Here is a 26,609-nt window from a genome sequence, read left to right as displayed (position 1 = left end):
CATCACTGGGAAACCCAAGGATAATGTCAATAGGACCAGGCCACTTCTGGTACAAATGACCTAGAAACTCAATCCAGATTGTTCAGGCCAGAAATGGAAGGCTTTGTTCTCATTGCCAATGTGATGCAAAAGTTAAACATGAAGTAAATTATTATTTCTATGCTTTCCCCAATAGAGGAAATATAAAAAACCTTGACATTCTTACATCTTACTGCCACATCCAATGGCTTCTACTCCATCTTAATCCTCTTCAACCTCCTGGCTGTCTTCAACACTGTCAACCATCCTCTTCTTTTGGAAACGTTATCCAAGATTGCCTTCATTGGCACTGTTCTCTTCTGGTTCTCCTCTTATATCTCTTATGGCTCCTTCTGAGTCTCTTTTGCAGGGTCCTCCTCTGGCTCCCACCCTCTGACATTTGGGGTCCCTCAAGGCTCAGTTCTGGCTGCCCATCTATTCTCCATCTATACCCACTCCCTCGAACAACTTAGTCACTCCCAGGGCTTCAACCACTATGTCTTTGTGGAGGATTCCCAAATCTCCATCTCCAGCCCTGATCTCTCTCCTTCTGTGCAGGCTCGCATTTCCTCCTTCCTTAAGGACATCTCAACTTGTATGTCTCAGCAACATCTCAAATTGAACATGTCCAAAGCAGAACTGCTTATTTTCCCACCCAAAACCTGTCCTTCCCCTGATTTTCCCTTCACTGTAGAAAACACCACTAACCTCCCTTTCTCACAAGCCTGCCACGTTTACTCATCCCATTCAATCAACCTACATATTCAATCTGTCACTAAATCCTGTCAGTTCAACCCTCACAACATCTTTAATATCTGCCCTTTCCTCTCCATCCAAACTGCTACCATATTAATCTAACCACTTATCCTATCCTACCTTGATTACTGCATCAGCCTCCTTGTTAAACTCCCTGCCTCCTGTCTCTCCCCACTCCAGTCCATACTTCACTACTCTGCCTGGTTCGTTTTTCTAGAAAACCATCCAGTCCACATTTTCCCACTCCTCAAGAACCTCCAGTGGTTGACCAGCCACCTTCCACATCAAACAGAAACCCCTTACTATGGGATTTAAAGCATTCAATCACCTTGCCTCATCCTACCTTAACTCCCTGATTTCCTTCCTAGCCCACCCACTCCACTAATCTAATGCAAACCAACTCACTGTACCTCAATCTCATCTATCTCACTGTCAACCACTCACCCACATCCTGTTTCTGACCTGAAACACTTCTCTCACCATATCTGACAGACTATCACTCTCCCCATCTTCAAAGTCTTATTAAAAGCACATCTACTCAAAGAGGCCTTCCCCAACCTAGCCCTCATTTCCTCTTCTCCCACTTCCTTCTGTGTCACCCTTGCACTTGAATTTGCACCCTTTATTCACCCCTCCCTCACCCCCATGGCACTTCTGTAGATATCTGTAATGTATTTATTTATACTAATGTCAGTATTCCCTCCTAGACTGTAAGCTCTTTGTGGGCAGGGAATGTGTCTCCCAACTGTTATATTGTACTCTCCAAAGTGCTTAGTACAGTGCTCTGGGCACAATCGACAATTATGATTGACTGCTCTTATTGGATACTGTTGCAAAGACCCTCTCCTAATTTGAGCAACACTTAAAATGATTCTTATGAGTAACTTTTAAAAGAACCTAAAAAAAATAAGTTGATAACATTTCCAAGCTAATTGGCACTTTCAAATTTTCTAATCTTAATTATAAGTTTTAAATTCTAACCAAATTACTACTATTTTCCAAGAAGGTAAATCTAAGTATGAATAATAAATAGGGGTGAGTTGGGGATTATTTTCTTTGAAATATTTTCACAGTACAAAATGCTTCATTTTTTTTTTTCCAATGCCAGAGTAACCTACTAACCATAGTGATAGCATATGGAAATGTAGATTCTATTATTAATCGCACAAAATGATTTGTTAATTAAAACCCAAACATTGTAAAATATAGAGATGTGGCAGAAAGCTGCTCCACTTACATAGCTTCATGATACCCATTAAGCTTTTGGAAACATTGGGGAGCAAGCAGTGAGAATCTAGCCAAAAATTATTATTAGTAAGTCCATTTGTCTCATTTGGAGTTTTTTTTACAGAAAACTCTTGAATGGCTCTGTTTCTCAAGAAGTCCCCAACATCTGATTCAGGGTCTCGGTGCATCCATCTTCACATTATTAAATATTCTGGACATCATTTACAGTATTGTTTGCTGTATCTTTTCAAATGCTTAGATTAGATTAGACTGTGATTAGACTGTGAGGCCATCACTGGGCAGGGATTGTCTCTATCTGTTGCCGACTTGTACATTCCAAGTGCTTAGTATAGAACTCTGCACATAGTGCTCAATTAATACTATTGAATGAAATGCTATAATTTGATCCCTTTCTTTTGCCAAATATATCAACAGGTTCAAGTTGGGTTTTGATAAAGTCATGGAGGAGAGATCCAATTCTTTGAGGGTAGGGATAGTTTCTGTCAACCCTATTGCACTGTACCTTCCCAGGCGCTTAGTACTTGTGATTTCTTGCCTTGATTACTTTATCAGCCTCCACATTGACCTCCCTGCCTCCAATTCCTATTTAGCTTGGCTGGTGAGATCATTTTTTCAGAAAAAGTATTCTATTCCTATCTCCCTACTCCTCATAAACCTCCAGTGGTTGCCCATCCATCTCAGCACCAAACAGAAATTCCTTACCATTAGGCTTTGAGATACTCAATCTGATCTCTCTCCTACCTTACCTTGCTGATCTCCTATTACAATCCAACGTGCACACTTCACGCCTCTAACGCAAACCCACTCTCTGAACCTCAATCTTGTCTATCCTTTCACTGACCCCTTGCCTATATTCTCCCTCGGGCCTGGAACTCCCTCCCTCTTCACATCCGTCAGTCCACCACTCTCCACCGTCATCTTTCTAAACCCTCATCTTTCCAAACCCTCCCCAGATCACATCTCCTCCAAGAGGTCTTCCCTGACTAAGCCCTCATTTCTCATATCCACCCTCTCCTCCAGGTTGACTATGCACTTGGCTGTGTACCCCTTAAACACGTTGATACTCACCTCAGTCCCACAGCACTCATCTAAATATTCTTATACTTTATGATTTCCCCTATCTACCATTTATTTTAATGTCTTTCTCCTAACATAGACTGTAAGCTTGTTGTGTGCAGGGAATGTGTCTATCAACTTTGTTGTACTGTACTTTCCCAAGCATTTAGTACAGTGCTCTGCACACAGTAAGCACTCCATGAATACCACTGATTGATTGATTGGGGTGAAATGATAAATAATAATAATGGTATTTGTTAAGCGCTCACTGTACTAAGGGCTGGAGGAGTGGAGGTGGAACTGGCTTTGCTCACAGTGGCTGGGAGGCATGTCGACTGGGCCAGCTAACCTCATAGCAAACAGAAGGAGTAGCAGGAACTGACTGGTGGGCAAATCTGCCTGTCGAGTGTTCACTCCCTCTGAGCCTAGGCGTGATTTGGAAGAAAATCTGCCTTTGAGTCCCCCACACCAATGATGCAATCCCTTCTGGTTTTGAACGCAGGACAGTGGGTAGGGTGGGTGCAGAGCACCCATTGGATCTTCTCACGGCAGCAGGCATTCTTTTTTTCAGATCTACTGACTACCAGTCCCTGTTCTTTCCACAGCAAAAACAAAATATCTGGGAACAGGGATATCAGAAACTGCTGGAGGTGGGGATAGGTAGGAGGGGGAGTAGTTTGAATGTGATAGCTGGAGTTTGGCTTGGGGAAAGAGGAAAAAGCCTGCCAGACTTTCAGTAGCTTTTGAAATCCAATAATAACCTGCAAACAAGAGGGAGGGAAAGCAGAAAAATATTCTCCAGCACCTGCTCAAGGAGTGGAGCTGGCCCCCATTTCTCCTGTTTTCCCACAGATCCCTATGAAAAACCTGTAAGTTCCTTCCTTGCTGGGGGAGATGGGTGAAGGGTTGGCAAACAGGTAGGTTTCAGGCTGCCAGTTCCAGGAAAACTAGGTGTAAATGGGTGGTCTCTGGGGAGGGAGACCCTGTATTGGAGGAAGTCTCACCCTGCCTCCATCCCCCACTCTGCCCCACTCTTTGCTGGCAGCTGAAATCTAGCCTTACTAGACCACAGAATGACAATAGTTGCTTTGTAAAGCCGCCTCAAAAAATCATCCATCTCAGGGGTTTCTCCAACAGAAGGATCTCTGGCCATACAGTTGGGATTAGCTTAGTGGAACCAGATTGGTTAGGAAGATTGGCTGGAAGAAGGGAAGAGAATGATCTTGGGTTCAACAGTAGAAGACTGTAGATAGGGAAAAGGCAGTCAGTCGGTGGAAGGATGATTCTTTGCATGACTTCTTCATTTACAAAATTGCGATTAAAGATTTCACACCAGTAATAGAAAGTATACTCTGACAAAACTTCAGAGGGTATGGGATTTTCTTTCACACCTGGGGAATTATTTGTGAAAAACACCAACATTTTCTGCTGGGCCTTTAAAACTATTCAGCTGGACTTATATCACCATTTTATCATGAGTTTTAGCAGTACACACAAACAATTTTGTCAATATGGAAAGCCGGACTTTGGGGGTTTCATTTGAAAAACATGAATGGAGCTTTTAAAAAGCCAGAAACCTCCTTTAAAATCACAGCACTGTCAGAAATGTTGCACTTGAAATCTTTAGATCTTCAATGAGCATCAATTCAATTTATGCAATGTGAATCAATTCAAAATAATTCAATTCAAGAAAACACATCTTTGAAATTACAGTATGCCTTCAGATTTGAGATATAAAGGATGACAAGGGAAGGACAATTGATCCTAATCTTCCACCAATTAGGAAGTGGTCAGACTGGTGAAGTGGGTTCGGAGATGTGCTTTATGCACCTTGAAAGTCAGAGGAAGATTTTGCATCACCTCCCTTCCCATTGCAGTTACAGATGGCACCTAGAGCGGAGCCTCCAGGGCTTGAAACGTGCCCAGTGCAGAGGAAAGTTTAGTCTGATTGCAAGCTGTTACAACTATCTACTAGCCAGCAATTCTGCTGTGAGAAGTTTCGCTGCATGAAAAGCATCAACACATTTGAAGGGAAATGGAGCCTCATCCCTCAGGTCGAGGAGAGAGGTAGAGCCAATATCCAAGAGATACTTTTCTGAAAGATGGGCAGATTAGTAAGGATCAGTTTTCTTTTTCCTGTTTAGCTTCTTTGGCAAGAAGCTAAAAGAACCCTAACCTTTGTTATAGCCAACCTGAGTGTCGCATGCCACAACCGCTTATGAAAAAGGTGAGGACATAATAGTGTCTGCTGCTGCTGAGGTATCACAAGGACATTAGGTTCTAAGATCACAGACTGTACCCGACCTGCCTTGCCAGTCATCTTACAATATAGGCTTTTGGCCACATGGGGACCGATTGAGAGAGTACAGATGGCTCACTGTAATCTATCAGCACCACAGGAACAGCAAGTTAAGTGCATGTCCTGCTGGCAGCAGGATATACCTTATCCACCCCCCATCCCTACAGTCCTGTAGCTCCAACGTGCTGTGTTGTTGAAAGAGAGTGCCTTTTGATAGCAGATGCAATTCTCCCCCTAAATGGGCATGAGGCTAAAAAGAGGGTGGTGGGAGATACAGTGTTGAAGAACTTCCTTTCCTTGTCATGACACTTATAAAGGGAATCACACCTGCAAAATAGTTCATCTTCAGAAGGCAACATATATAATAATGATGCCACTGGTTAAGTGCTTACTATGTGTCAAGCACTGTTCTAAGCGCTGGAGTAGATACAAGATCGTCAGGTTGGACACATTCCATGTCCCACATGGAGCTCCATTTTACAGAAGAGGTGCCTGAGGTCTAGAGAAGTGAAGTGTCTTGCCCAAGGTCACACAGCAGACAAGGGGCAGAATGGGATTAGAACCCAGGTCCTTCTGACTTCCAGGCCCATGATCTATCCACTAGGCCATGCTGCTCTGTAACTGCATAGGCTGGGACAATGTCCTATGAACTAGAAGATGATACTTTTCCAATGAGCAAAACCTTTCCATACCCATAGGAAGCATCTTCCTACTTCACCTCCTGAACACAAAGAAGAACACAGAGTTGACTGTGTTTAACTGGAAGTCATCATTCAAACTAATCATGATGTGTGGTATCTGGTAAGCGCTTATGATTTGCCAAGCACTGTACTAAGCACTGGGATGGATTCAATATTATTAGGTCAGACACAGGCCCTGTCCCATATTCCCAGCAGGGAATGTGTCTCTTCATTGTTATATTGTACTTTCCTAAGCTTTCAGTACAGTGCCCTGCACACAGTAAGCACTCAATAAATATGCCTAATTGACTAATTTACAGAGATAAATACGTGTTAGAAGGTGGAAGAACTAAATCATAACCAAGTCTGACAAATGGAACTTTTGGAGTTGAAGAGGGAAAGAAACAGTTAGGAAGAAGGGAAAGACACAAAGAAATAATTTCTGTTGGCACTGAAATGCACACCTATGTCACAGATGGTTTGATAAAATGTTTAAGCACATCTTTTTAATGGTTGCAATGGGTTGTCAGGGTGGAGTGCTTGTCCAGAACCTCATAATTGGCCCTGATGAGTCAGGGAGAAGCAAGTCAATCAGTTTATCTGTTCATTCTCTTGGATCTATATTCCTTGCTGTTTTCCTTCTTTATCTTCATCTGCACTGCAAATTAGAGGGCAATTTTTCAGAAGCACAAAACTGATGCATTTGAAAAGAACACTCACCAAGAGTGCATATATATTTTAGCAGCATTTATGCATGGATTTAAAAGTGCTGTGGATGTACCTTTCACATTAGAAATTTAGGCTGTAAGTGACAAGGGTGACTAAACCTGAGTTGAGACAAATGTTCAGTTTATACCTGGAATGCAATCTAAAGTATACCCCATTTTACCAAAAGAGAAGCAGAGTAGATGAACAACGATAATAGGTAGACAATGCATATGTGTCAATAGCAGCCAACAGCCATTTTTCTGTCTTTCCTTTGTATTTCTTTCAATCTCTCTCTTAAAAGAGCATAATAAACTTCTTTTTGCCAGGTTTGGGAAAATGAGGAGCTCAGAAACAAGTAAAAAATGCTGTCCGATCCCATCTGGACTACTGCATCAGCCTCCTTGCTGACCTCCCAGCTTCCTTTCTCTCCCCACTCCAGTCCATACTTCACTCTGCTGCCCAGATAATTTCTCTACAGAAACGTTCATGACATGACACCCCGTTCCTCGGGAGACCCCAGACCTCCTCATCAAACAAAAACTCCTCACAATTGGCTTTACAGCACTCCAACACCTTGTCCCCTCCTACCTCCACTCACTTCTCTCCTTCTACAACCCAGCCTGCACACTCTATTCCTGTAGTGCTAACCTTCTCACTGAGCCTCAATCTTGCCTATCTTGCAGCTGATCCCTAGCCCACTTCCTGCTTCTGGCCTGGAACACCCCCTCTCCTCAAATCCAATAGCCTTATTGAAGGCACATCTCCTCCAAGAGGCCTTCCCAGAATAAGCCCCACCTTTCCTCATCTCCCACTCCCTTCTGCATTGCCCTGACTTCCTCCCCTTGCTCTTCCCCCTTTCCAGCCCAAATACACTTATGTACATATCTGTAATTTTATTCATTTGTATTGTCTCCCTCCCCCCACCCAGACTTTAAGCTCACTGTGGGCAGGGACTGTGTCTGTTTATTGTGTATTGTACTTTTCCAAGTGCTTAATACAATGCTCTGCACACAGTAAGTGCTCAATAAATACCATTGAAAGAATGAAGGCAAGTGACTGGACAAAGGAAAAAGGGAGAAATAAACTTTCAATCACAAATTTAAAACAGTAAAATGTAGCTCTGTTGCAAAACCCCTAACTTCATCTTTCAGTTCTATCACTCCTCTCTCCTATATTCAGGTCAAAGCCTGGACACTACAAAAAAAATCCTTAAGCACAGTAGTCAGAGATACATGAATAAAAGAAAGAAGGGTTGGGTGAATGTTCTATTCAATATGACTCTAATACATATTCTGCTACTCAATAAATATGACGTTGCCATGGTTACTGCCACTTGGCATGGTACGTTTGCTTATGTTATTGTTATAGAGATACCCAAATTAAGTTGGCATGTTAACTGATGAGGCATGTAAACTTTTTTAAAGGATTAGAATAATATGATTTCTTAGGAAGGATGAAAAGCTGATTGCAAAATTGACATTTTATGAAGGTTCAAACTCATTAGATAGTTGCAAAATCGCTTAGAAAAAACACTTCCAGAAGTTAATTTATTTTTTGTTATTCCCACTGCTAATTTTACAAGTCCCTTAAAGTTTTTTTAATCCCTATCAAAGTAAACATCCATTTCAAAATATTTTTTGTTATTCCCATTGCTAATTTTACAAGTCCCTTAGAGGTTTTGTTATCCCTATCACAGTAAACATCCATTTCAAAAGAATGTTCCCTAAGGATTTAATACATGGTTTTCAATCAATCATATTTATTGATCACCGACTGTGTGCAGAGCCCTGTACCAAGTGCTTGGGAGAGTAAAATACAACAGAGTTGGTAGACACGTTCCCTATCCACAATGAGTTTACAATCTAGAGTGGGAGAGGGACATTAATATCAATAAATAAATTAATGTGCATAAGTGCTGTGAGGCTGAGGTGAATAAAGGCTGCAAATCCACATGCAAGGGCAAAGCAAAAGGGAATGGCAGAAGAGGAATTGAGGGGTTTTTTCGGGGAAGGTCTCTTGAAGGAGTTGTGCTTTCAATAAGGCTTTGAAGATGGTGAGAGTGATCATTTATTGGATATGAAGAGGGAGGACATTCCAGGCCAGAGTCAGGATGTGGGCTAGGGGTTGGCAGCAAGATACACAACATCGAGGTGAAGTGTGTAGCTGGGCATTAGAGGAGCAGTGTGTGGGCAGTTGAAGGAAATCAAGGAGGTAAGGTAAAAGAGGGCAAGGTGATTAAGTGCTTCAAAGCGAATGGTAAGGAATTTCTGTTTGATGGGCAACAACTGAAGGTTCTTGAGGAACGTTTTTCTAGAAAAATGATCCAGGCAGCAGAGTGAAGTATGGATTGTAGTGGGGAGAGAGAGGAAACAAGGAGGTCAGCAAGGAGGCTGGTGCATTATTCAAGGCAAGATATGATAAGTGCTTGGATTTAACGTGGTGGTAGCCGTTTGGATGGAGAGGAAAGGGCAGATTTTAGTGATTGTGTGAAGGTTGAACTGACAGGATTGAATATCAATCAATCAATGGTATTTATTAAGCACTTACTGTGTGCAGAGCACTGTACTAAGCACTTAGGAGAGCAGCATGGGTAGTGGATAGATCACAGGGCAGGGAGTCAGAAGGACCTGGATTCTAATCTGTCATTTAATAATAATCTCCCTCCGCCGCTCTCACTCCACTGACCCACAGCCCTGGGTCACTGTCTCTGTCCGCCTCCTTCACTCTTATGCTTGAGCTGCTGAGCGCTGCTGGAGAAGGTCTAAGCACCAAGCCAACCTTATTCATTTCAAATTTATCCTTTCCTGATTTAACTCCGCCCTCTCCTCTGGCAGGCAAAAGTACTTTTCTTCGCCCATTGACGCCCATGCCCGTCACTCCCGCCAATTGTTCTAGACTTTTAACTCTCTCCTCAGGTCTCCTGTTTCTCCCCCTCCACCATCCCTCACCCCCAACGACCTGACCACCTGCTTCATCACGAAAATTAACACAATCAGGACTGAGCTCCCCAAAGTCACCCCTCCCCCTTCTCCATCCCCCCCGCTCCCAACCCTCTCCCCTACTTTCCCACCTTTGCCTGCAGTATCCTCAGGGGAGATCTCCTCCCTCCTCACGAGTGCCACCCCCTCCACCTGTGCTTCGGACCCCATTCCTGCTCACCTTATAAAAACCATTGCCCCTTCCCTTCTCCCCTCCTTAACTTCTATCTTTAACCGCTCACTCTCCAATGGCTTCTTCCCCTCTGCCTTCAAACATGCCCATGTCTCCCCCATCCTAAAAAAACCCTCTCTCGACCCCACTTCCCCTTCCAGTAATCACCCCATCTCCCTACCCTTCCTTTCCAAGCTCCTAGAATGAGTCGTCTACACTCGCTGCCTAGAATTCCTTAACTCCAATTCTCTCCTGGACCCCCTCCAATCTGGCTTCCGTCCCCTCCACTCTACCGAGACTGCTCTCTCAAAGGTCAGCCATGACCTCCTTCTTGCCAAATCCAATGGCTCCTACCCTATCGTAATCCTCCTTGACCTTTCAGCTGCCTTTGACACTGTAGACCATCCCCTTTTCCTCCACACCTTATCTCACCGTGGCTTCATAGACTCCATCCTCTCCTGGTTCTCCTCTTACCTTTCTGGCCATTCATTCTCGGTCTCCTTCACAGGCTCCTCCTCCCCCTCCCATCCTCTAACTGTAGGGGTTCCTCAAGGGTCAGTTCTTGGCCATCTTCTCTTCTCCATCTACACTCACTCCCTTGGTGAATTCATTCGCTCCCATGGCTTCAACTATCATCTCTATACAGAGGACACACAAATCTACATCTCCGCCCCATCCTCTCCCCTTCCCTTCAGGCTCGTATCTCCTCCTGTCTCCAGGATGTCTCTACCTGGTTGTCTGCCCGCCACCTAAAACTCAACATGTCCAAAACTGAGCTGCTTATCTTCCCTCCCAAACCTTGTCCTCTTCCTGACTTCCCTATTTTGTGGATGGTACAACCATCCCTCCCATCTCTCAGGCCGTCAACCTCAGTGTCATCTTTGACTCGGCTCTCTCGTTCACCCCACACATCCAATCCGTCACCAAAACCTGCCGGTCTCACCTTTATAATGAGACCGTTATTTACAGTTATTTACAGACCTCTCCCTTTCCTCTCCACACCCAAACGGCTATCTTACTGTTACAGGCTCTCATAATATCCTGGCTGGATTACTCTGTCAGCCTTCTCTCTGATCTCCCTTCCTCCTGTCTCTCCCCGCTCCAGTCTATTCTTCATTCCGCTGCCCGGATCATCTTCCTGCAGAAACGCTCTGGGCATGTCACTCCCCTTCTTAAAAACTTCCAGTGGTTGCCTATCAACCTCCGCATGAAATAAAAACTTCTCACTGTAGGCTTCAAGGCTCTCCATCACATTGCCCCCTCCAACCTCTCTTCCCTTCTCTCTTTCTACTGCCCACCCCGTAGGCTCCGCTCCTCTGCCTCCCACCTCCTCACCGTCCCCCGTTCTTGCCTATCCCGCCATCGACCTCTGGCCCATGTCCTCCCGCTGTCCTGGAATGCCCTCCCTCCTCACCTCCGCCAAACTAACTCTCTTCCCCTCTTCAAAGCCCTACTGAGAGCTCACCTCCTCCAAAAGGCCTTCCCAGACTGAGCTTCCCCTTTTTCCTTTGCTCCCTCTGCCCCCCCCTTCACCTCCCCTCAGCTAAGCCCCCTTTCCCCTCTTTCCCTCTGCTCCTCCCTCTCTCCCTTCCCCTCCCCTCAGCACTGTGCTCATCTGCTCATTTGTATATATTTTTATTACCCCATTTATTTTGTTAATGAGATGTACATCCCCTTGATTCTATTTATTGCTATTGTTTTTGTCTGTCTGTCTCCCCCGATTAGACTGTAAGCCTGTCAATGGGCAGGCATTGTCTCTATCTGTTGCCAAATTGTACATTACAAGCACTTAGTACAGTGCTCTGCACATAGTAAGCGCTCAATAAATACTACTGAATGAATGAATGAATGAATAATTGTGGTATTTGTTAAGCGCTTACTGTGTAACAGGCACTGTTCTAAGCACTTGTCTGCTGTATGACCTTGGGCAAGTCATTTAATTTCTCCATGCCTCAGTTCCCTCATCTGTAAAATGATATTAAGACTGTGAGTCCTATGCGGAACAGGTACTGTGTCCAACCTGATTAGCTAGTATCTATATTATTATACATTCTCTGCCCATAACAAGCTTACAGTCTAGATGGGGAGATAGGAATTAATATAAATGAATAAGTAATTTATAATACACAATTTAAAGATAGGTGTATAAGGGCTGTGGGCCTGGGGGTGGGGCAAATATCAAATGCCCCAAAGTCAGAAATCCAAGTGCAAAGACAACACAGGACGGGGAGGGAGTAGGGGAAATGAGGGATTAGGGAAGACATTTTGGATATGTGGTTTTCGGAGGGCTTTGAAAGTAGGGAGAGTGGTGGTCTGATGGATATGAATGGGGAGGGAGTTCCAGGCCCAAGGGAGGATGTGGGCAAGGAGTTGGTGGTGAGATCAAAGTACAGTGAGCAGGTTGGTGTTAAAGGAATAAAGTGTGTGGGTCTGGGTGTAAAAGGAGACCAGGGAGTTAAGGTAAGGGTAAAGAGGGTCTCCTTAAGGAGATAATGATGTCATGAGGGCTCTGAAGATGGGGATATGGAGTTCTAGCCTGAAGGGAGGGCTGGAGCAAGTCAGCTTGTGGTGAGCTGAGTGGGGGTGGGGGGCAGAAGAGAGGGTGAATTTGAGGTGTCAAAGGCAGGGAAGACTGACTCCCAACCCTCTTCTACCTCTCTTCTGCATCTCCCCCACATCTGGGTCTGGACCCCCAAAGCACGTGTATACACTCCCACCCCTAGCAGCAATTGATTTTAGTGTCTCTTCCACTAGTGCTCAGTTGTGAGCTCTGCACACAGTAAGTGCACAATAAAAAATCGGGGGGTAAGAGGGCGAGGAGAATGAGTAGTGGCTATGCCTGGGACTGGGGTCTGGGTATCCCTGTCCTCTCCCATCCTGCGGCAGAGGATGGCTGCTCTGTTGGCTGAATATGTGGCCTGAGTAAGAGAGAGGAGTCAAGGGAAATGAAGGTTTCTTGTTACTAATCATCTTCTACCTTAAAAGGAAAAATGGCAACAAGAAAGGATGGAAAAAAACTTCCATGATCTCATAGAGTCTAGACTATAAGCTCGTTGTATCTAGACTGTAAGCTTGCTATGGGCAGGGGCTTTGTCTTTATATTGTACTCTCCCACGTGCTTAGTATACTCCTTTGCATTCAGTAAGGGTTCAATAAAGAGGAGTGAATGATTGAATGAGTACAAAGCTACATGACCTAGTGGAAAGAGCACAGGCCTGAGAATCGGAGGACATGGGTTCTATCCTGGCTCTGCCAATTGCTTGTTGTGTAACCCTGGGCAAATCACTTAACTTCTCTGAGCCTCAGTTTCCTCAACTGTAAAATGGAGATTCAATACCTGTTCTCCCTCCTCCTCAGGCTGTGAGCCCCATGTGGGACAGGGGCTGTGTCCAATCTGATTAACTTGTATTTTCCCCAGCACTCAGAATAGTGCTTGACAAATAGTGAACACTTAATAAATACCCAATAACAATAATAATGATGACACCTTGCACCACTGAGGATGAAAGCCCTTGAACAAGAGTCAACCTGCCGACAGGTCAAAGTGGGATCCGACTTCTAGCTCCTCAGGAGGCTGGGCCCATAACCAACACCGAGAATCAACTGAAGTTGTGACAAATGTTTGGATGAGTTAGACTGGAAATGTGGAGGCAGAGATGGGGAAAATCACTATGCATCCTGCTCTCCTGAACTTTGAGGATGCCTGGACAGACAACGGGCAGGCCTCAGGATCTCTGATCTAACTGGTTTGATAGCAGGCTGTTGCCAACCATAGAGGGCTGATACTGTTGGAGAACAATGAGGAGTGTCAAAAAGATAAACATGCCCCTCTCATCTCCCTGCTGCAAATAACATTTCCTTTGCTAATTATGTGAGCTCCATGGTGTATTAGTTAGAGCAAACTGAGCCCAGGATCCTTTGTTCTTTCTCTGACCCTGACAAACATTTAAAGACTCAAACACATATTGGAATAGTCCATTCTGAATGCAAAAGAGCATTTTTTATTCCATTGTGTGAGATACAATTTGGTAGCCGGCTTTTGTTTTAAGTTAAAGAGTGGTTTAGCATAAAAGAAAAGGAGTCCTATTGCTATATTGCATTCTGATGTACATTAAAAATGCCATTTAGGTAATTGTCTTCATTAACTGGGCTGAACAACACAAGGTGCCAAAGATCTGAAGTTATTTTCATTCTGAAAAACACCAAAACCATTTCCTCCACAGTGAGAAGGTTTTGTGCAAAGGGCAACACTGTCACTCACAAACATGGTAATAGCTATAGATTACTAGTCATTTTCATTATATGTAATTTTTTCTCTGCCTTGCTTTGCCTTGTCCTTCATGTTGCCAGGATCTTACCAAGCAGTGTTGCATAAGTGAGTCCAGAAAAGAACCTCCACTTAGGTCAGTGAGATTCATCTATGGCCAGATCTGACCAGAAGCATTTATCTGGGTTAATCCAGTCAAACCCCATTTTTTACCTGAATTTTCCAAAGGATTGAGGAAATGGTGGGGTTTTCAACCTAAATTATTCAAATTGGTCATCTATAGGCCCCACATTTATCAGACAACAGCCTACCCTCCATTTTTCTGTACTGTAGAGTCCCAGAGAATAATATTTCAGCCAGAAGGGATAGAAACAGCTCTAGGTATCAGTTTGGGGCTAATCAACCCTGTCAAGCCACAGATTCATTTCCCAGCAAGGTTGATGAAGCTGTTCTCCTTCTGTGACAAAGCATTTGAACACCATACAAAACATCTTGCAAACAAAACCTGGTTTCCATACTTTCCATTTGCCCTTGACGGCTTGAAAGGCCATTTTAGGCAGCAATACAGGGAACCTGCCTACCAACTTTGTTCTAGTGCACTTTCCCAAGTGCTTAGTACAGTGCTATGTGCACAGTGAGTGCTTGAAAAATACAATTGATTGATTGGGACTTCAGATATTTCTGCAGGAGGGGAGGAGAAACTGTCAGGCAAAGGAGTGCCTGCTGAGGTAAGATTCCCAGTGGAGTGAGAAGCAGCATGGCTTAGTGGATAGAGCACCAGCCTGGGAGTCAGAAGGACCTGGGTTCTAACCCTAGCTCTGGTCCATGTCTGCTATGTGACCTTGGGTAAGTCACTTAACTTCTCTGGGCCTCACTTAGCTCATCTGTAAAATGGGGATTAAGAGTGTGAGTTCCGTGTGGGACAGGGACTGTGTCCAACATGATTAACTTTTATCTACCTCAGTACTTAGAATAGTGATTGGCACATAGCAAGTTCTGGATCTCTGCCTCTGTCTACCTCCTTCGCTCTTATGCTTGAACTGCTGAGCGCTGCTGGCAAAGGTATAAGCACCAAGCCAACCTTATTCACTTCAAATTTATCCTTTCCTGCCTTAACTCTGCCCTCTCCTCTGCCAGGCAAACTACTTTTTTTCCCCCATTAATAATGTTGGTATTTGTTAAGCGCTTACTATGTGCCGAGCACTGTTCTAAGCGCTGGGGTAGACATAGGGGAATCAGGTTGTCCCACGTGGGGCTCACAGTCTTAATCCCCATTTTACAGATGAGGGAACTGAGGCACCGAGAAGTTAACTGACTTGCCCAAAGTCACACAGCTGGCAAGACGCCCATGCCCGTCACTCCTGCCAATTGTTCCGGACTTTTAACTCTCTCCTCAGGTCCCCTGTTCCTCCCCCTCCCCCATCCCTCACCTCCAATGACCTGGCCACCTGCTTCATCACGAAAATTAACACAATCAGAACTGAGCTCCCCAAAGTCACTCCTCCCCCTTCTCCATCCCCCCACTCCCAACCCTCTCCCCTACATTCCCACCTTTCCCTGCAGTATCCTCAGGGGAGATCTCCTCCCTCCTCACGAGTGCCACCCCCTCCACCTGTGCTTCGGACCACATTCCCACTCACCTTATAAAAACTATCACCCCTTCCCTCCTCCCCTCCTTAACTTCTCTCTTTAACCACTCATTCTCCAATGGGTTCTTCCCCTCTGCCTTCAAACATGCCCATGTCTCCCCCATCCTAAAAAAACCCTCTCTAGACCTCACATCCCCTTCCATTTATTGTCCTATCTCCCTCATAACCTTCCTTTCCAAACTCTTAGAACGAGTCGTCTACACTCGCTACCTTGAATTCCTCAACTCCAACTCTCTCCTGGACCCCCTCCAATCTGGCTTCCGTCTCCTCCACTCTACTGAGACTGCTCTCTCAAAGGTCACCCATGACCTCCTTCTTGCCAAATCCAATGGCTCCTACTCTATCCTAATCCTTCTTGACCTCTCAGCTGCCTTTGACACTATCGACCATCCCCTTCTCCTCCACACTTTATCTCACCTTGGCTTCACAGACTCTGTCCTCTCCTGGTTCTCCTCTTATGTTTTTGGCCATTCATTCTCGGTCTCCTTTGCGGGCTCCACCTCCCCCTCCCGTCCACTAAATGTAGGGGTTCCTCATGGGTCAATTCTTGTCCCTCTTCTGTTCTCCATCTATACTCACTCCCTTGGTAAACTCATTCGCTCCCACAGCTTCAACTATTATCTCTACGCAGATGACACCCAAATCTACATCTTCTCCCTTGTTCTCTCCTCCCTGCTCCAGGACGTCTCCACCTGGATGTCTGCCCACCACTTAAAACTCAACATGTCTAAAACTGAGCTCCTTATCTTCCTTCCCAAACCCTGTCCTCTCCCTGACTTCCCTGTCATTGTGGATGGCACGACCATCCTTCTCATCTCACAGGCCCGCAACCTCGGTGCCATCCTTGCCTCAGCTCTCTCATTCAACCCACACATCTAATATGTCACCAACACCTGCCGGTCTCACCTTTACAATATCACCAAGATCCGCCCTTTCCTCTCCATCCAAATGGCTATTGTGCTGGTACAAGCTCTCATAATATCCCGACTGGATTATTGTGTCAGCCTCCTCTTGGATCTCCCTTCTTCCTGTCTCTCCCCGCTCCAGTCTATTCTTCATTCTGCTGCCCGGATCATCTTCCTACAGAAATGCTCTGGGCAGATCACTCCCCTCCTCAAAAACCTCCAGTGGTTGCCTATCAACCTTTGCACAAAACAAAAACTCCTCACTCTTGGCTTCAAAGCTCTCCATCACCTTGTCCCCTCCTACCTCACCTCCCTTCTCTCTTTCTACTGCCCACCCCATACACTCTGCTCCTCTGCCGCTCACCTCCTCACTGTTCCCCATTCACGCCTATCCTGCCGTCGAACCCTGGCCCATGTCCTACCGCTGTCTTGGAATGCCCTCCCTCCTCACATCCGCCAAACTAACTCTCTTCCCCTCTTTAAAGCCCTACTGAGAGCTCACCTCCTCCAAGATATCTTCCCAGACTGAGACCCCCCTTTCCCTCTCCTTCCCCTCCCCCCCACCCTCTGCTTCTCCCCCTTCCCCTTCCCATCCCCTCAACACTGGGCTCATTTGTATATATTACCCTATTTATTTTGTTAATGAGGGGTACATCCCCTTGATTCTATTTATCTTGATGTTGTCTTGTTTTTGTTTTGTTCTATTTGGCTCTGCTGTCTGTCTCCCCATTTAGACTGTGAGCCCGTCACTGGGCATGGATTGTCTCTATCTATTGCCAAATTGTACATTCCAGTGCTCTGCACATTGGAAGCGCTCAATAAATACTATTGAATGAATGAAAGTTCTCAACAAGTACCATAATCATTATTATTGGTAAAGTTTTCTGACCAAAGAATGGCAGCTACCATGAAAGCTGCCTATTTGTCCACAGCAGCACAGCTCAGCACCGAAACTATGCTGTGATTACTTTGGCTATGAATGGCTTTTGTTCATGAAATCCTTGCATACACTGGGCCTCTCCTCTGCTCCCCAATTCACTTCGTGCACCTACTCCTCCAGCAGGTACCCGAGTTGCAGGGTGGGATTGTGGAGTGGTGCTGGTATAGCACAAACCAGTAGTGCTATAATCAATTCCCTCTTACAGGTTCTGGGTCCTAAGGTGTTTTTAGCTGGACTATCTGGTGCAATTTGAATGAAAAGTGACTTTTAGGATTTAGAATCATGTATTGAGAGTGAATGTAAGAGAGATGGCCCTGCGTAGGTAAAATTGAATTGAAGCTTGGCTGAAAACAGCTCATAGACTCTACCAGTTTCTTACTGGCCATTACATGGCCTGCCTTTTTAAGCAGATCAACAGAGCACTGAGAGGTTGTGCCATGCAGACAGACAGGTTTGGCAGAAGATTACATTTCCAGAGAAGCAGCATGGTGTAGTTGATAGAGCATGGGCCTGGGAGTCAGAAGGTAATGGGTTCTAATCCTGGCTCTGACACTTGTCTGTTGTGTGGCCTTAGGCAAGACACTTAACTTCTCTGTGCCTCAGTTCCCTCACCTGTAAAATGGGGATTAAGATTTTGAGCTCCATGTGGGACAGGAACTGTGTCCAATCTGATTACCTTGTATCTACCCCAGTACTTAGAACAGTGCTTGGCACAGAGTAAGCACTTTAACACATGTCATTATTATTATTATCATTAATATTAGGTGTACATTGCAATTGGCCCTGAACTATGGATGACTAAGTACAGAAGACCAGGCATGATGGTATCCCTGCCTTCTTAACCCCATGCTCAGAGTTGACCCCAGTTGACTGATTTGAAGTTATCCGGCATTGTAAAGGAAAAGTGGGAAGAGGGCTGTGCTTGGAAAGACTGAAATATTCCCCGTCAACCAACTTTCTGATACTAGACTTCCTGGGCCAGGCTTGGAGGTGGAGACTGGCCTAGTGGATAGAGCACAGGCCTGGGAGTCAGAAGACCTGTGTTCTAATCTCAGCTCACCACTTGCCTGCAGTGAGACCTTGGACAAACCACTTCACTTCTCTGTGCCTCAATTTCCACAAGTGTAAAATGGGGATTCAATACCTGTTGTCCCTCCAACTTGACTGTGAGTCGCATGTGGGACAGGTCTGTATCTGGCCTGATTAATTAGTATCTACCCCCACCACTTAGAACAGTGCTTGACGCACAGTAAGGACTTAACAGATACCCAAACAAAATAAAACAAAATAAAACAAAAAAACCCCTGATATCAGATTGGTCTGTCCCAGATACTGGGAAGCACTTACTATGGGGTGGTTCTGATGATGATTTATACCAACTCAGTTTTTGTGCTCTGCGCACAGTAAGCACTCAATAAATATGACTAATTGATTGAGTCAGAGGACCTGGGTTGTAATTTAGTTTCACCACTTTCCTGCTCTGTGACTTTGAGTGAGTCAATGAACTTCTCTGAACCTCAGTTTCCTCATCTGTAAAATGGGGATTCAGTATGTATTCTCCTTTAGACTGTGAGCCCCATGTGGTACAGGGATTGTGTCTTACCTGAATATCTTGTATCTATCTCAGAATTCACGATAGTGTTTGGTACTTAGTAAACATTTAACAAATATCACAATTATTATGATCATTAATATTAACTGAATACCCATAAAGTGTGTTAGGTACTGTTCATAATATAAAAAGACCCAGCCCTGTATCTGAAAAGTTATGTTTCAGGAAAAAAAAAAATTGGATCCTCACTTTTCCTTTTCCTACACGACAACATGAGCAAAAACATTGGAAAAGCAGTGACCACGTCTGTATAGGAAAGCATAATTTTGATAGGAAAATGCCCACTTTTCTTCCAGAAGCTGCATGGGACATACCTAACAATAGATGTCAAGATACTGTTAGTGGGGATTGCACTTTGTACAGAGGACCAGCATTTTTGGAGCCACCTTGGTGTCGCCTAATGGATAAAGTATGGGTCTGGGAGTCAAAAGGACCTGGGTCCTAATCCTGGTTCTCGCCACATGTCTACTGTGTGATCTTGGGCAAATGACTTCACTTCTCTGTCTCTCAGTTACCTCACCTGTAAAATGGGGATTAAAGACTGTGAGCTTCATGTGGGACAGGGACTCCAACAAAGTTGATTAGCTTGAATCTACCCCAGTGCTTAGTACATTATCTGGCACACAGTAAATGATCAACCAATACCATTAAAAAACAGTCAGTATGCAAGTCTGATTGGCCATCTGCATTTTGGAATTTTTCTATCCCCCCAACTTTATTTTCTGCCTGGGTTTCTTCATGGTAGTCACCAAACTTTAGCTCTGTAGCAAGCCATGTGTGGAGCAGGGGATGAAGGGGGCTGGGGGAGAGTACAGAGCTTCCCCTAAATCCAGAAACAGCTTCTTATAAGGCAAACTCTCAGCTTAATCAGGAACCCCAAAATGCCACCTCACAGCAAAAGATAGAATAATTTCTGCCAAAACATGTTTTCATTATGGGCTTGGACTAGAATGTTGTTGTGGAATTAGGGAGCATTTCTCCAACAGAATGTGACAGTCTGGATACAGCATGATGTGGTGTCAGAAAAAAACTGCTGTGCACATGTACATGTAGGCAGATGCACCGTGATAACTACCGTGTGAGTTTTATAGAACATGAGGTTCATGAAAATTCAAACCCCATGTTATGGCAGAACTCACTAAACTCTGCAGTAGCTCATCTTAATGTTTTTGAGTCCTGTTGTGCTCAATTGTGCCAAAAACTACTAAGATCAAATCCTAGTAATGCTAGCACAGGCAACATTGTTAAGGCTGTGAAGACTAAGGCAACCAGAGATCTCATCCCATCACTTACCTTTGATTCTGGGGGACCATATATATCTATCAAACCTCAGATTTATAGGGAACACTGTCTTGTGATAAAATAAATAGCTAGCACCAGAGGTCCTGTAGTGTCAGTTCCAGTTGAATCTGGCTTAGCAGCTTTGCCACCAGGACCAGGTGGGCAACAGATGAATCTGCCACTATGCACTTGTTCTGTCTCTCTGGAGGGACTCAGGATGGATAACATGTTGGGGGTGACCATCAGGGCAAGAGTGCCACATCTATCTAGGGACTGCCAACATAGGCTGCTGCCCATTCTTATGGCCAGAGGGACATCCTGCAATATCATCAATGCATTGGTGAAACCAGAACTAGCTATAATTAAAACATAAAAATACATTTGAACTTAGATATTTCAAACCAGAAAACCTCATTCATCTGAGAAAATTAGATAATCTGGCCTCCGAGGGGAGAGGGGTTCCTGAATCGCCCAGATAATTTGCATGTACAGCCCAATCAATCTGTCACTTGTATTTATTGAGTACTTAAAGCGATATTTTTTAAAACTGTGTGATATTTGTTAAGCACTTACTAGGCCAAACACTGTACTAAACTCTGGGGTAGATTCAGATATAAGCAGGTGCTTGGGTAGATAATATACAAGCAGATTGGCCACAGTCCCTGTCCTAACATGGGGCTCACATCTAGGGGAAAAGGAGAACAGATATAATATCTACATTTTAAAAGATGAATTAACAGAGACCCAGAAAAGTGACTTGCCCAAGGTCACAGAGCAGGCAAAGTGTGGAGCTGGGAATAGAACCTAAGACTCCTAACTCCCAGAAAAGACTCCTAGTCTTTTCACTAGGCCAGTTAATCTCATTCATGTAGTCATATCACCTAGATAGTTTAAGACAAAAAATCCAATGACCATTTCAGGGATTGTCTACATTGTTAAAGAGGGAAAATTTTAATGATAGTAAATGAGGGAGGCAAAATTATCAAACTTCTCACAGAGGAGCAAAGTGAAAGGCAGACAGGTACCTCTTTAATGGCAGCAGGTTTGGGCTCAATCATTATCCAGATTTATTAAAGACCATGAAAATGTTCTGATATATTTGACAATAATCCATTGGACTTGAAGTTGTGGTTAAAAATTAACTCCCTTTAACCACTGTAGAAAAACTGTAAATTTCAGAAAAAGTCAGACAGTACTCTCAATTCTGAGTTTTTAGAGTGAGAAGAAGTTCCTTTCTACCAAACTCAACTCCCCAAATTGTTTTGTTCCTGGAAAATACTCCAATGTCAAATGCATTAAATAAAAGAATGAAATGGCTAAACAATGAAGTAAAGATAGAAAAACCTGAAGACCAACAAAAATGACATTTCTCCTTTCTTTTGTATTAAGGAGCTCTGACTTTGTTGCCAGCTTTTGTGATATAACAGTGGAAGGAAAATTCAATCTCAGGACAGTATTTCTAGCTTTCAGATTTAACGGTGAAACACATTTTCTTTCTTCCTTTTCATGTTTCCATGATTGTACACTCTGCAGTAATCCCACTTGTCAGTGAGGTCTAAATAAAAACTAATCCACTCTCTGAAGCACCTCAGACAGCAACCGAGTCTGCAGGGTTAAACCTATCGGCAGCTTGAAACCATTTTACAGACTCCACCATTGCCTTAGTAATATCCCACCTATCACCCATCCTACTGGAATAGTTTGGTCACAGATCATCATGGAAGGACTCAGAAGCCTTGAGTTGAACTGGAAGAGATAAGAAATCTTTTTCAGTGAGATGCTGCCCTCACGTGCACCCTCTGAGTTCATAGGGCTACATGATTGACTGTTGCTATTCTAGAGTGAGGCTGGCCCCGTACTGCCTCTGTAACACACTGTCTCTAGACTGTAAGCTTGTTGAGGGCAGGGAATGTGTCTATTAATTATTATATCATATTCCTTCCCCATCCACTTTCTAATGCAGCAGGTAGTGGGGAGGGAGTCAGGACTGGGGCAAGGAAAGTTCAAAATCCTCTACCAATTGGGGAACATGTGGCCATTTGGGCTCCCAGGGGAAGCCCTGATGCAAGACTATCAGTGGTAATTATCAAGGGTATTTATTGAGCACTTACTTTGTGCAGACCACTGTACTAAGTGCTTAGGAGAATACAATACAACAAAATTAGCAGACACATTCTCTGCCCATAACAAGCTTACAGTCTAGATGGGGAGACTACTGGGAGGTCTCTACAGAAGAAATATACCAAAAGAAATATACCCATGGGTTCCACAAAAGAGAACCGTCACTTTGAACTAAGACCTAATTATTTGGCCAAGTCCTTCAAGATGATCGAATACGCTGCTGCAGTTTCTCACCACCTCATCCATTCCTTAAGTGGTTTAAAACTCTGTTCGCCACTGGCCTAGCGACAAGGAGATGAAAATGGGAAAGAAAGAGATTGGACATTTGGGGAGTCAAGCTTCTACATCTCCTGGCCTCACCTTCTATCTCCTCTCTTTCTCCCTCTGTGGCTCTATGTCTGAAGGAGACAGGGCGGCTTGCAGGTGCAGAGATATGGCAGCCCCCAGCTCCCAACCCTCCCGCAGCAACATCTTCGGGAGTGGATATGCAGCGGCCCCCACTCCCACTATTTCTCTAGTGGCCTCTCAGGGCATGGAAACTCAGCGGCCCTGGCTCCAATCCCTCCCCCAACAGCTTCTCAGGGCACAGAGACATGGCACTTCCCACTCACACCTCTCCCACAGCAAGGTCAATATGCGCTGGGATGGGGAAGGATATTGATTTTGATTTTCCAGAAGTGGGAGGGACTTTAATAAAACTTCAGCACCCCACCCTCCTCTAATCTGCTTCAGGCTGCACCATATGATTCAGTGCTCTGCACATAGTAAGCACTCAATAAATACTATTGAATGAATGAATGAATGATTGGCAGATCTTTCAAACAAATTTGATGTTGGCAATAGCAAGGTGATGCTGATGCTGGATACACTCACACTATTTCAATTTTCCACTTATGTGTGGTCCAGTGATTTGTCTCTAAGTGTCAGCATTCCTGCTACACCTGTGTCGAAATGAGTGCCTATCAACTTGTCAGATGCTGTCACTGCTACATAGCATGGTCCACTTATTTTCTAGATAATTCTTGAGTTGCTAGATGTTCACTAATGCTTCTGCATAACTCAGAAGACCTGAAATAAGAAATCTCCTGATTGTGAGGTCAACATCCAATATAAGCACTCAATACATACCATTGACAGACTGATAGATTACTCACAGAATTGTCTTTAATTTTCGCTATGATCCCCCACATTTGGGATAGTGAAATAACTGTGTGTTTTTTTTTTACTCCACCCAAAGCAAAATATGGAAAACACCATAATCACCAAAGATAGTGGCAGTCTGAGATAGTAATTACTTTTCCTCTTACAGCTTCCATTCTGTATAACTGAACCATTCAGAGTCATTCTGCACTCCTGATGGTCAATGCTAAAGATCAGGTGATCCTCCAGCAAACTTTCTAGATAATTTATGCCCAAAAGACACCATTTTGGATTCTTTTTTCTGGGATTACAAGTACAAAAACAGACCTATTGTCTGAATTATCATATCGAGTGGGTGTTTAAGAAGTCTGAATTATTTGGGGAATTTGTTAGTGCATCTTCAACTGGGAGAAAATGTATATTAAATACTTAATGCATGGCAAATTGGAATGGTCTTACTGCCTGTTACTAACATATCTTTATTCTGTCCATGCTCTGACAAGTAATTCCTTAGATTTTGTGTTAGCCCACTAAAAACCAGTTCTAAAGTCCAGGGGTCATTTAATGAAAATATTTTCATCAATTCTTCTTTCTAGAATTTCAGCCTCTCAAAAACAGTTTGATTATGATGAATACGAATGGCTGGCAAAGTTTTAAAACTTCCTTTAAAAGATGATAACATCTTTAAAATGGGCTTTGTAAACTAAAGGAAAAATACTTAAGAAAAAACTTCAAACCCCTAGCTACTTCAGAGAATAAGCAAGGTCATATTTTTATTTCCTTTCAAATTTTCTCTGAGAACTTCAAAGAAGTAACACTTAAAAGAACCTATGATATTGGATAGGTGTAATTTTTACTTATGACCCAGCATTATACTGATCCTTTGGGTATAAAATTCTCGTTGAGAGGATTTATCTGATTTACTTCGGCAGTTAGGCTAACTGGGCCTAAACGTTATAGGAACACAACCATGATGCAGGTCCATTTATACTGAGCAATCCCTAAGGCGTGTGTCAACTTGGCCACTGTCTCCCCTATCATTCTTTGTTTTCTTCCTGTCTTCGCTCATCTTCCTGCCAAAATCCTGCCCTTCCACCAACTTTACCATCACTGCAAACAGCACTACCAGCCTTTCCATATCTCCCTGCCCATAACCTTGGCATTATCCTTGACTCATCTCTCTCATTCAACCCACATATGAAATCCATCACCAAATCCTATAACTTCTACTTTCACGACATTGCTAAAATCCACCCTTTGCTCTCCAAACTGCTACTAAGCTGACACAGCTCTTACACTACTCTTCCTTGACTACTAACTGTGGCTCTGCCACTTGTCTGCTGTGTGACCTTGGTCAAGTCACTTTACTTTTCTCTGCCTCAGTTACCTCATCTGTAAAATGGGGGTTGAGACTGTGAGCCCCCTGTGGGACAGGGATTGTGTCCAACCCGATTTGCTTGTACTTGTCCCCCCAGTGCTTAGATCATCTTTTTACAAAATCTTTCAGGACATATCACCCCGCTCCTCAAAAATCTTCAGTGGCTGCCCATCCACCTCCATATCAAACAAAAATTCCTCACCATTGGCTTTAAAGCACTCCATCACCTGCATCCTCTTACCTCACCTCACTTCTCTCCTTCTACAACCCAGCCCACATACTTCGCCCATCTAGTGCTAACCTTCTCACTGTATTCCAGTCTCGCCTGTCTGGCCACCAATTCCTGGCACACGCCCTGCCTCTGATCTGGAACGCCCTCCCTTTTCAAATCCGAAGGACAATTACTCTCCCCCACCTTGAAAGCCTTATTGAAGGCACATCTATTCCAAGAGGCCTACCCAGACTAAGCCCCACTTTTCCTCATCTCCCACTCCCTTCTGCCTCACCCTTTGCCCTCCCCTCTCACCCACCAGCCCCACAACACATATCTGTAGTTTTATTTATTTGTATTGATGTCTGTCTCCCCCTCTCTAGACTGTGAGCTTGTTTTGGGCAGGAAATGTCACAGTTTATTGTTGTATTGTACTTTCCCAACTGCTTAGTACAGTGCTACGCACACAGTAAGTCCTTAATAAATACTACTGAGTGAATTGAATGACTGAAGGAATACAGTGCCTGGCACATAGTAAGCTCTTAACAAATACCATAATAATTATTATTATCAGCTTCCTCGCATTCCGACTTTCAGTACTCTGCTCACTCCAGTCCACACTTCACTCTGGTAACCAGATTATTTTTTGAAAAAAAAAACAAACAAAAACATTCAGTCTAAATTGCCTCAGTCGTCACAGATCTCCAATTGTTGCCCATCCACATCTGTATAAAATAAAAACTCTTTACCATTGGTTTCAAAGCACTCAGTCAACTCTCCCCTTCCTACTCAACCTTGCTAATCCCCCATTACAACAGCCTGCACACTCCGCTCCTCTAACACCAACCCAATTACTGTATCGCGATCTCATCCATCTAGTTTACATCCCCTTATTCATGTCCTCCCGGTATGGTGGAACTCCTTCCCCCTTCATATCCAACAGACCACCTTTCTCCCCATATTCAAAGCCTTACTGAAAGCATATCTCCAAGAAGCCAGTCCTGACTAACCCCTCATTTCCCCACTAGTCACCCTCCCTTCTGTGTCTCCACATTTGCAGCTGTACCTCTTAAGCACTTGGATTCTTTCCCCAGCCTAGCCCACATCACTCTTAAGCACTTTGACACTTTAATACGCATGCCATCCCAGCCCCACAGCACGTTATGTACATATCCTTATACTCTGCTGTT

The 26,609-nt window shown here is 44.0% G+C and overlaps 1 protein-coding gene across 2 annotated transcripts in view; it reads left to right on the top strand.

Annotated features, from left to right (window-relative positions):
* Positions 1-26,609, top strand: part of GRM7 (glutamate metabotropic receptor 7) — a 780,988-nt gene that overhangs the window by 734,843 nt on the left and 19,536 nt on the right. The gene's annotated exons all lie outside the window — the stretch shown is intronic.

The sequence above is a fragment of the Ornithorhynchus anatinus genome, chromosome X1 (assembly GCF_004115215.2).
Source record: "Ornithorhynchus anatinus isolate Pmale09 chromosome X1, mOrnAna1.pri.v4, whole genome shotgun sequence".
NCBI classification, from domain to species: Eukaryota; Metazoa; Chordata; class Mammalia; order Monotremata; family Ornithorhynchidae; genus Ornithorhynchus; species Ornithorhynchus anatinus.
The sequence above is the reverse complement of the archived record's forward strand: the minus strand, read 5'-3'. Positions and strand labels throughout refer to the sequence as shown.